Source organism: Anolis carolinensis, chromosome 3 (genome assembly GCF_035594765.1).
Source record: "Anolis carolinensis isolate JA03-04 chromosome 3, rAnoCar3.1.pri, whole genome shotgun sequence".
NCBI lineage: Eukaryota > Metazoa > Chordata > Lepidosauria > Squamata > Dactyloidae > Anolis > Anolis carolinensis.
The window spans coordinates 148,506,868-148,518,078 of NC_085843.1; the positions used below are offsets into that span (position 1 = coordinate 148,506,868).

The 11,211-nt window shown below is 36.6% G+C and overlaps 1 long non-coding RNA gene across 1 annotated transcript; it reads right to left on the reverse strand.

The window, feature by feature from the left end:
• Positions 1-4,142: 4,142 nt before the first annotated feature.
• On the reverse strand, positions 4,143-10,665 carry LOC134297611 (uncharacterized). Its single transcript, XR_010004405.1, has 2 exons — positions 10,504-10,665; positions 4,143-4,692 (listed from the first exon to the last, which is right to left on the reverse strand). It is a non-coding gene; the product is annotated as an uncharacterized LOC134297611 (long non-coding RNA).
• Positions 10,666-11,211: the final 546 nt, after the last annotated feature.

Genomic DNA, 11,211 nt, shown 5'->3' on the forward strand with positions numbered 1-11,211 from the left:
AACTCCATACTCAAAGTACACCTAATAGAACTATCAGGATCTCATACCAGCTTTCTTAAAACAGAAATTCAGCCAAATGCAATATGGAACTGTTGTTGAAACCCAGAAACCCAATATCTGCAGCTCCAGGAGTGCCAAGAAGGGTTCCTGTGAGTCTAGGGGTGGCCTTTCCTCCAGAAACCCAGTCCAGATAACTCGCCGAGAGACTTCTAGCTTGAATCTACAATCACATATACACACATCAGGAGGAAACACAGGACAAATCCCATAATCCTTCAGGCAGTAGACATAATCACCTAACAGTGCCTTTGTGACCCAACAATGAAGTTATTGAAGTTGTCCAATGCTCTGTCCTTGTCTTTTGCTGGGAACCTATTTGAGACGCAGAGACAAATTGATGACAGTGGTAGATACTGTTCTTCAGCCAATCAACACACAGATCCTAGCCGGCTTCAACTTGCACCAATCAGCCCTCAAGGTGGCAAAAATCCATTATTTTGAATAGCTGTCAAACTCTTGTGGCAGCAAGAATTACAATAGCTACATCTTGGGGAAAAAGAACTACTTATTAAGGTATAGAGAAGGAAATTAGTTGAGTATATTCAAATGGCCAAGATCTCCAGTGGCATGAACAAAGAAGAGTTAATTAAAAATGGAGAGATGCCTTTGGGTATTTAAAAAAGAAGGCAAAAATAGATTTTGAAATAGCCGCATGGGGAATTTATAAGTGTAATGATAAGGAGAGATGTTTATTAGATACTAGTTTCATATGGTGTGGTGTCGGAAGTCATGGGTTGTTGTTCAACGGTGGGAATGAGGGGAGGGGTTGGGGAAGTAATACTTGTACTCTGTTGAATTTCGTAGATTGTATGCTTTTTTACATAACACAATGAAAATTTATATTACAATTAATAAATATAGAATTATGGTAAGCCACAGTTGCTTTTTGAGAACTATCTGGTGAAAAACTATCATAATTTTCAAGCACCCCATTTTAGCCATCTAGTTTTTGATCTGAAAATCGAGAAGTATTTTAGGTGACTGGAAGGAAAGTTGCAAGCAAACATAATGTTAGACATTGATTATCACCATTACTGTGGGTGAAGAATGTCAATTGAGACAGTCTTGGTTTCTGGCTTTGTAAGTCTTGATCCAAAATAAAATAGCCTCACTTCTAGCCTTAGACCAGCATGCTTTTGGACTTGTTCAATATATTCTTATATATTGTATGAAAACTTGTTGAATGTGAATGTCAAAAAGAGAGAGACTATAATCATGGTTATATTTAGCTGCATGATCAGTAATTAACTTCTCATTGCTGTGTGTGGAAACAGATGGTCCATAATTAATAAACCATATAGGAGGTAGAGTTTTTAAGCCAAGAGATACAAGAAGAACAAAGTATTGAAGAAACTTTTCCAGCTGAGACCTCAAGGGATACTTGGGTTTAATTATTCTCTTCTTGCTGTCAAAGTTTAAGTTTAATTACCTAGTGTAATTACTCCTCATACAGAACTAAATCTAGAATTGGTTCATAATATCATTGTCAGGAGAATACTCTTTAGTTATTTTTTGACATTTTATATCAAAAGTAGAAAATATTGCTTTTATCTTCAAACAGCATAGACATATTCCTCACAGAAAAAAAATCCTATTTATTGGATAATAAACACTTTTATTTTCAGAATTGGTACTGATTTTTTTAGGGAAAACAAACAAGTTGCAATATGTATGCTAAAAAAATAAATTCAGAAACAAATCTCCCCTCCAAAAACATAAACAAAAACATAAAGGATAATGTAGGAAATGTATGTTCTTCTTGTGAAAGCCAGTAGAGGAGTGAGCAATTTCAGTGTTGGGGTGATTATACAGGATAACCTGGAATCAGGTGAAGACCTGGAAAGCTTGGTTCTGACTGGCTTCTAAGATCTACAGTACTTGTCTCGTGTTTTTTTTCCCACCCCCCAAGCCCAAATGCATATGTGTAGCTCACTACAGCATCTGTTCCTTAATTGCTTTCACAGTAAGATATAGTTTACACTTAAGCACACTGATGAACATTACAGCTTCTATTTTCCAGTATTCCTCAACTTTGCTTATCCCAGTTTAAAGCCTTTAATGTGAGTTGAAATGTGTGTGCTCACTATGCAAAATTTAAACATTGAGTTCTTGATCTCCTTTCACACTGTATTAAGTGATCAATGTAGATTGCCCATGGAGTGGAGAAAACCAGTAGAAAATATCTTCTGTTCATTTCCCAGTTTTACAGTGACAGATCTAACACTAGGCCATAAAACCATATGGCTCCATGGGCTTCATGGGCCATCCAACTCCAACTCCATGCTCAGTTCAGGATTTGCAATTAAAGCATTACCAGTTGTCTATTCTCTTTTTGAAGATGTCCAGAGAAGACTCCAACATCGGTGTAGTCAATTAATTCAGTTACTGAACTATTATTAGAAGTTCCTTCTAATGTTCAAAAGAGATCACACTAAAGAAAATGTCACTGAAATCAGCTAAGTCCTTGTAAACCTGCAGAAATTAAGACAGACACATGCTTTACATTATAAGGTATCACATTAAAACAAACAAATAAAATTTGTTACGTGTTGATATTGCCAAAGCTCGGCCATTGCACTGTATAGTATGATCTGATATAAAATTGGAGGAAACATTCCAATACCGCCCCGCACCCCTAATTAATATCAAAAACCATGGATAGTAGGAGGCCCTATATTTGGATATAATGAGCTAGAATCATATTGGTGGAGGACCTAGGCTGAAATCACTTATCTAAATAAAAACAACCCTCCACGCTTTGGTTACATCCCGTTTGGATTACTGCAACGTGCTCTACGTGGGGCTGCCTTTGAAGACGGCCCGGAAGCTTCAATTAGTACAACGAGTAGCAGCCAGGCTTATAACTGGAGCGGCGTACAGGGAGCACACCACTCCTCTGTTGCGTCAGCTCTACTGGCTGTCAATATGCTACCGAGCCCAATTCAAAGTGCTGGTTTTGTCCTACAAAGCCCTAAACGGTTCCGGTCCAACTTACCTATCCGAACATATCTCCTCTTATGAGCCCATGAGAACTTTAAGATCATCTGGGGAGGCCCTGCTCTCGGTCCCACCTGCCTCACAAGTGCGGCTGATGGGAACGAGAGATAGGGCCTTCTCGGTGGTGGCTCCTCGGCTGTGGAACTCCCTCCCCAGTAACATCCGGCAGGCTCCATCCCTTCTGAGTTTTAGAAAAAAGGTGAAGACCTGGCTTTGCAAAAAAGCATTTAATGAATGAATGATGATGGCTTTAACTTGGCCCGGATTAAGGTTTACATGCAAGGTTTATGTGGACGAATGGATTAAGTATTTTTATTGTACTGTTTTAAATGTATTTATTGGATTATTCTAAATTGATTGTTTTAATTGCTATGCTTTATTTTTGTACTGTATACCGGCATTGAATTTGCCAGATTGTGAGCCGCCCTGAGTCCCTTCGGGTGAGAAGGGCGGCATAGAAATGATGGAAATAAATAAATAAATAAAACAATAGAATGACCATGTCTCCTGCTATTCCTGTATCTCACACTAAAGGTATCCATACTTTAAATAAAAAGTCTGTTTATTCACACAAGGAACACTCATTAAGATGGCTGTATGGATCTAGATCAGGCATAGGCAATCTTTGGCCCTCCAGGTGTTTTAGACTTCAACTCCTACAATTCTTAACAGCCAATAGGCTCTGGAGAGTAGGCAAGTATAACCATGGATTTCAATCCATTGATAAGGGCATCATATTGTACCATCACATTTTCTTTCTGTAGTCCATAGATTCACACTTTATATTGTCAGGCATCAATGTCAATTCTGTGAGTTCTCAAGCATTTTTAAAACTCCAATGAGAATTATAATGCATTTTGAATCATAATAATTTCCCACATCCATATTCAGAGCCATGTTTTAATAGAGATGGAGTGTTTGGGTTAATCAACTTATTACCTCATTTTTTATCAAAAGGACCAATTTCAATGCCTGAGCATTTCATAAATAAAATACAATAAACTATTTCCAGTTCAAAATAGAAAGCACCTTGTTCAGAATAAAAGAAATTGGATAGATGTAATAAATGAAAATAAACTCTGATGTTAAACTGCTACTATTATTTATTTGTTTTTGCTATTTATTCATTAATATACATATTATATTGGACCAATTTTCTGCAGCAATTACAGATTACAAGAGAATGCAACTTCAATATTGCAGGGGGGGTTTTTGCAAATAAATTTCTTCCATGCAGTCTGTCATCTATTATTTCTCTTATTCATCGGTCTGCTGCAGAAGTATTCATGTCCTCTTGATGTAGATGCTTGTTTGAATCCAGACAATGATTGATGGCAGAATAACAGAGATATTAAACCCCATTTGTTGATCTGTCTGAGATGTTGTCCAACATATACATATTGCTGTATCTGAGAAAAAAATAGTTTGCTTCCAGAATTTATCAGGAAAAAGTGCTTCCTCAGTCCAAGATTGGTAGGTTTCTAATTCCCTGGGTTTCAAGAAATAAAAGAGATAACAGAAGAACTGGTCAAGCAGAAAGTGATACAATGTGAATGTGAAGTGAAATGAGCTAAGAGAGTTATTGTGACTAGAGATGTGCTATGGTCTTTGTCTCCAGCAAGGAGGTTCATTTGCCTGGGGAAGGGAGGAAGAAAGAAAAAGACCTCTATAAATACTCATTGCTATATTTAACACAAGTGGCTGAAGTAGATTTAAATGAATAGGTGGGTTTTATTTATATGCCACTTTTTTTCACATAGTGGACACAAGGAGCTCAAAGAATTAATTAAAAACTAGCAATGATAATTCAAAAGCAAAACAACAATCACATTGAAACAGGATAAAATCATGTATAAGACATAAAGGTAAAGGTTTCCCTTGACATTAAGTCTAGTCATGTCCAACGCTGCGTGTTGGTGCTCATCTCAATTTCTAAGACAAAGAGCCGGCGTTGTCTGTAGACACCTTCTAGGTCATGTGGCCAGCATGACTGCATGGAGCACTGTTACCTTCCCACAGAAGCGGTACCTATTGATCTACTCACATTTGCATGTTTTCAAGCTGCTAGGTTGGCAGAAGCTGGGGCTAATAACGGGAGCAAACTCCGCTCCCCGGATTCGAACCACCAACCTTTCAGTCAGCAAGTTCAGCAGCTCAGCGTTTTAACCCGCTGCACCACATACAAAAGTTAAAATTGGGGATTTGAATGCCATTTCTGGCCAACATTATTTATCAGTATAGAACTGCCCTAAGTATCATTAATAAATATCACCCACAGTATTGTTGCTGCTCATCAAAAAAAATGAAATACTTTACAATATGAGACTCAATATAACTTACATCTGAGTCTACACTGCCACATAATCCAATTCAAAGCAGATAATCTGGATTTTATATGGCAGTGTAGAAGAGTTCACCGATTGCACCACTGATTGCAGCTATCAGCATAATATTGACAGAGGCTGGATTTACACTACCCTATATCCCAGGAACTGGTCCCAGATAATCTTCTTATCCCAAATCATCTGGCAGTGTAGACTCATATAATCCAGTTCAAAGCAAAAAATCTGGAATCACATCCTGAGGTATTTTAGCTATGGTGAAAGAAAAGCCAAATGGCTTTTGTCATTTTGAAACAGGTCACGGTTGTATGTGTGGATTGTATGAACCAAATTTGAAACTAAGTTCTTCCTTATGTCAGCTAAAGCCTCATTTAAAATCCAGATTATCGGGTTTGAACTGGATTATACGGCAATGTAAAAGGAGTCAACAAAAATGATTTGCACTGGATTCACTCACTTAAACAATTTCCCTGATATGAATATCTTTTAAAAAGTTTGGTTAGACAAGTTATAAATCACTATCATTCTCATGAAAGTATTTACATGTGTTTTCAAACATCTTTCTCCAACACTGAAAGTAGAAAGTAACTACTTTCAGTATGTAATTATTTTCTGTATGTAATCTAATACTAATATGGGACAAAGAAACTGCAGCACAATAACAATTATTTTGAAATACTTTTGGGCTACCTTTGTAGGTACTGTCCATTAAAGACAACTTATGTATTTTAAAACCCAACACAATAATAGAACAGAAAATTACTGAAAATTTCTGTTCTATTGCTATCATCACTGTTGCCAGTGACGATGGCAAACATGCGCCTGATCCAGAAAATGTTAAAATAATTGCAGCTAAAAAACCATTAACATTAAACTCAAATAAGAAAAGGTTATAAAACAAATGTTGCTTGTTCTCAAGAAAATAAAGAAATTGATCCAATGATGTCCAATATATTTTCTAAATAACATCAATTGGGGCCCCTGGTGGTGGCACAGTGTGTTAAGGCGCTGAGCTGCTGAACTTGCAGACCGAAAGGTCCCAGGTTCAAATCCCAGGAGCGGAATGAGCGCCTGCTGTTAGCTCCAGCTCCTGCCAACCTAGCAGTTCGAAAACATGCAAATGTGAGTAGATCAATAGGTACCGCTCCAGCGGGAAGGTAACGGCACTCCATGCAGTCATGCCGGCCACATGACCTTGGAGGTGTTTACGGACAACGCCAGCTCTTCGACTTAGAAATGGAGATGAGCACCAACCCCCAGAGTCGGTCACAACTGGACTTAACGTCAGGGGAAAACCTTTACCTATTGTTATCATGTTATCATGTTCATGTAGGCCCTCAAAAATAAAAAACCATGAGCATAAGAGATAATAACACAGAGATCATTTATTATGCCAAAATTATAAATCTATTATTTTAATAGTTCACAGAGTACTGAAAAGTGTACAGACAGAAATGTTAAGTTCTGTTGATCAGGATAGGATCTTTCAGAACTGATTTGTTCTTTATCGTTCTACCTATTGATAAATATTTAACTTTGTTCTATATGCATTTCAGTCATGGGATGGGAGGGATATACCACTATACCTTTTTGTGGAAACAAATTAAATAAATACTACCTTTTGCTAGGCATAAATGTTTTTATATTGTTCAAGCTAATTCCATATTGCCCTGTATTTGTATTTTTCTTTGCCTCCCCCTCCCATAACAATAATAGAAAAATCCATAATGGATAATCTGTAGCAGCTGGGGTGGAAACCTTTGAAACGTAGATCAAAGAGGAATACAAATGCAGAATCAAATTAACAGTTTTATGTGTTCAACTGCTGTGTCTAATCTTTTATGACAGCTGGTAGCTGACAGTGAGTTATTTAACCTAGGCTCCACTTCACTAGCTGTTCAATAAGCCTTTTCATGGGAACAAAATCTGCTGAGTAATGCACTTTCTCTCCTATCTTATTCCACAGTAGAATTGAGTTGAAACCATTTTCATTTCCATCAAAGCAATACAGACTTTTGAAATGGAATAATTGTGTTGCGGGGAAAAATGTTTGTTCAAGGTCACTTCTAGGGTAAAAATGAGTTCAGTCATTCAAACCTCTGAGGACTGCAAAAAATATAACAATGCTGAGAAAGCGGTACGTGTGTGTGAGTGTTTTAAATAGAATTTTCCACTGTGGATTCTTCAACAGCATTTTTGGTCAGCGGAAATAATTTCTTAAAAACCCTCACACACTTTACTCTTCAATGAGCAGATTAAATTGCCTTGCATGGCACCAGACTGTTAGTCCATCCAATGCAGAATAGTCAAGGAAGTGTCAGAATAAAAAGTCTGGGGTAACAATCTTTTGCAGCTCCTAACCCAACACCGTTTATACAGACATTCCAAAGACTAATTCTAAATCATTCTGTAGGCAAAGTCCACAATGGTTCTATGTCTCCTGGAATACACTTAGCATACCACCATAGACCTGTAACCTGTTAATATGTAAGCATGACCTCTATTAAACTGTCCCGTGTAAAGATTGTGCATTAGATTTTTACCAAGGGATTGTGAACTATTAAGCATCTATCGAGACTGTATAAAAGGATTAGTATAAAGCTAATATCCAGCCACTGCCAGTTTGACATAACAGTAGCTGTATAGTAATGCTTCCCACTACTATTTTAAGGCCCCATCTACACGGCCATATAAAATCCAGATTAACTGCTTTGAACTGGATTATATGATAATGTAGACACAGGGCCCTTTCAGACAGGTCCAAAACATGAGACCTATCATGGGTTTTCATAAAGCATCCAAATGACACCTAAAGTAAACTGAATTAATTTGGAGTAAACTGAGATTTCCCAGTTTACTCCAGATTAATTTGACATCTGGGAAGTTCTAGACTTTAATCTAAGGTCTGGATCTTTACAGGTGTGGGCCCTGTTGTGACTAACTCCTGGGACCACTTCAGTAATCCCGGGGGTCAATCCCCATTGTTATCTCAGTTCTTTGGGCTCCAAGAGCCCAAAGGCATGGGATGCCCACCTCCCAGTCCTGCATGCTGCAAGCTCAGGCCCCCGAGGTGAAGTGTCTTTCCCTAACTCTCGACTCAGAGGGGCCTGAGGATGCAGTCAGGCTCCTCACATAAGTTTTATGGGGTAAATTAGCTCCATGCCCTCCCAGTTCAACTTCTGGTTGACCAGGGAGAACAAGTAGCCCCCCCCCCCAAGGAAAGCCTGGATTTTGGAGTGGTTGTTGGACCTCAATCTCAAGAGGAAATATTCCAGTTCTTCCTGGGATTGGGGCATGTGTAGAAAGTCACTCATATTATCCAACTCATATAATCCAGTTCAAGGCAGATAAGGCTGCACATCACTCTATTAAATACATTTTTAAAAATATTAATGAAAAGGCCAACCATGCCTTTTGTATTGTGAATGTTGAGATTCATATAAAATCTCAAATTAATATTTTTCACATCTCAAACAAAGAGCATGGCAATATGTACTAGGATATCCCATGCTCCTTATCTGTGTTTCAGATAGAACATTGGATTATTTAAACACAATTATATTTCTTTTTCCCCTTCTTTCTCCTACTTTTCTCTTTCCTTTTTGGTCTGGTCTTATAGTAATACTACTTTAATTTAACAGCTTATACACACACACACACACACACACACACACATATAATTTTGTTGCGTACATGGAGCTCCACTCTTGCCTTCTTCCTTTATCCATGTTTATGCAAAACAGAAAACTCACTCTACAGCTATTCTGTACACTGCTCCTACTGAAGCTAGTGATACAGAATTCTGTCAACAATTTATAGGGTGAGTTAATTACAGCTCAGAATGTTAACTAGATTCTGTGGTTCATATTATAAAACAACCTAGCAGGTTGACCTGAAACTTGTCAGTTAATGAGAGCAGTTTGAGCATAGACCATCCTGACAATGCTCCTTTTAAACTGCTATATAAAATTCATATATCTGATTTGAACTGGATTATATGGCAATGTGGATGCATATAATCTAATTCAAAGCAAATAAAGTGGATTATCTGATTTGATAATCTGGATTATATGACATTGTAGAAGGGACCTATAATAAGGGGAAGAAATTGTTATTTAAAGGAGTTTACAATTTCATGAATTACAGTAGAGTCTCACTTATCCAACACTCGCTTATCCAACGTTCTGGATTATCCAACGCATTTTTGTAGTCAATGTTTTCAATATATCGTGATTTTTGGTGCTAAATTAGTAAATACAGTAATTACTACATAGCATTACTGCGTATTGAACTACTTTTTCTGTCAAATTTGTTGTATAACATGATGTTTTGGTGCTTAATTTGTAAAATCATAACCTAATTTGATGTTTAATAGGCTTTTCCTTAATCTCTCCTTATTATCCAACATATTCACTTATCCAACATTCTGCCAGCCCGTTTACATTGGATAAGCGTGACTCTACTGTATCTTCCATTCTTTAACAGGTAGTATTTTTCTCATAGACATTCCTAGAATCAGACCTTTCTGGCCAATGAATTTCCCAGTTTTGTCAATGTCATTTGAAAAATGTTTCATTGTGTTACATCAGGTAAAATGTCTATTAGTTTATAGTAAATTAATAGGACAGTATTATGATTATAATTTAAAATATTTTTCTCACAGATTTTATCCTATGGAAGGATCATATTTCTTCATACTTGCTTCACCAGCAGAAACATTGCATTTGGTGTATGTTAAAAGAAAATGTTGACATAGTAGATTGCAATTGAAACATGGAGGCTCTCTTTATTAACATTTTACCTTCTCCCTCTAATGGTGTCTCTTTGTGAAGAAATAATGTGAATCAACTGCATATTTAACCAAATGAGTTATTAAAATAAATGTATTCATCAAGGCATATGCAGGAAGGAAACACAATAATATGGACACATGGAAGAAAATACTACATTTTTAAAAAGAGCTGATGATATTTCTGCCACCATTTTTAAAGAAAAAAAATATCGCTGTGCATGCATAAATTTTCAAATACAGCATATGTTTGTACATTTGTACTGTTTATTTTGCAAAAAAAAATCTATTTATACAGAATCAATGAGAACATACCTTGAAAGTCATTTGATGTGATCTTGTTCCAGAGGTTAAATAATTTTAAAGTTTCTTCCTTTCAACCAATGAGGGGAGAGAAAAAATAAGACAACTACTAGGAATTTAAATATTTGATTAGCTTCTTCCCAAAAAGAAGATCAAGGAAGGCAATAGTTTTCTCCCTGTTGAACAAGATAATGAAAAATTTGCACATTTGTTCAATTTTTTTTACATTTTTTTTGAAAATTTCATTTTTACAAAACATTGTGGCATTTTCTGCAAGAGTGATAACATGTATGAAGAAAACTGTACAATTTGCATGAAATATTATTTGATGTGAAATAAGATTTTCTGATAAAATTTTCACAAAGTCCACAAATTTCACAGCACAGACCATTTTCTCAATGTAATGTCCCAATATGTCAAACTATCCTTGCTTATGGACAAAAATAATATTTATTGGCACTGTTTACATCCTTTGTGGTTAGTGCTGAACTAACAGAATATCACAGATGGATATAGTAGAATCAGTGAATTCAAAATCAACCAGAAAGGAATCACCATACGAAGACTTAAGATATTTAAATCACACTCTGATGTATATCAATCACTAGCAATATTATAGTTTTTTGAAATGGCCTACTGTGGGAGATAACAGTTGTGAATCTGTTTAAAATGGAATGAAGAAAGAAGAGCATCAGCATCAAGAAACATGGAAAGGGGCAA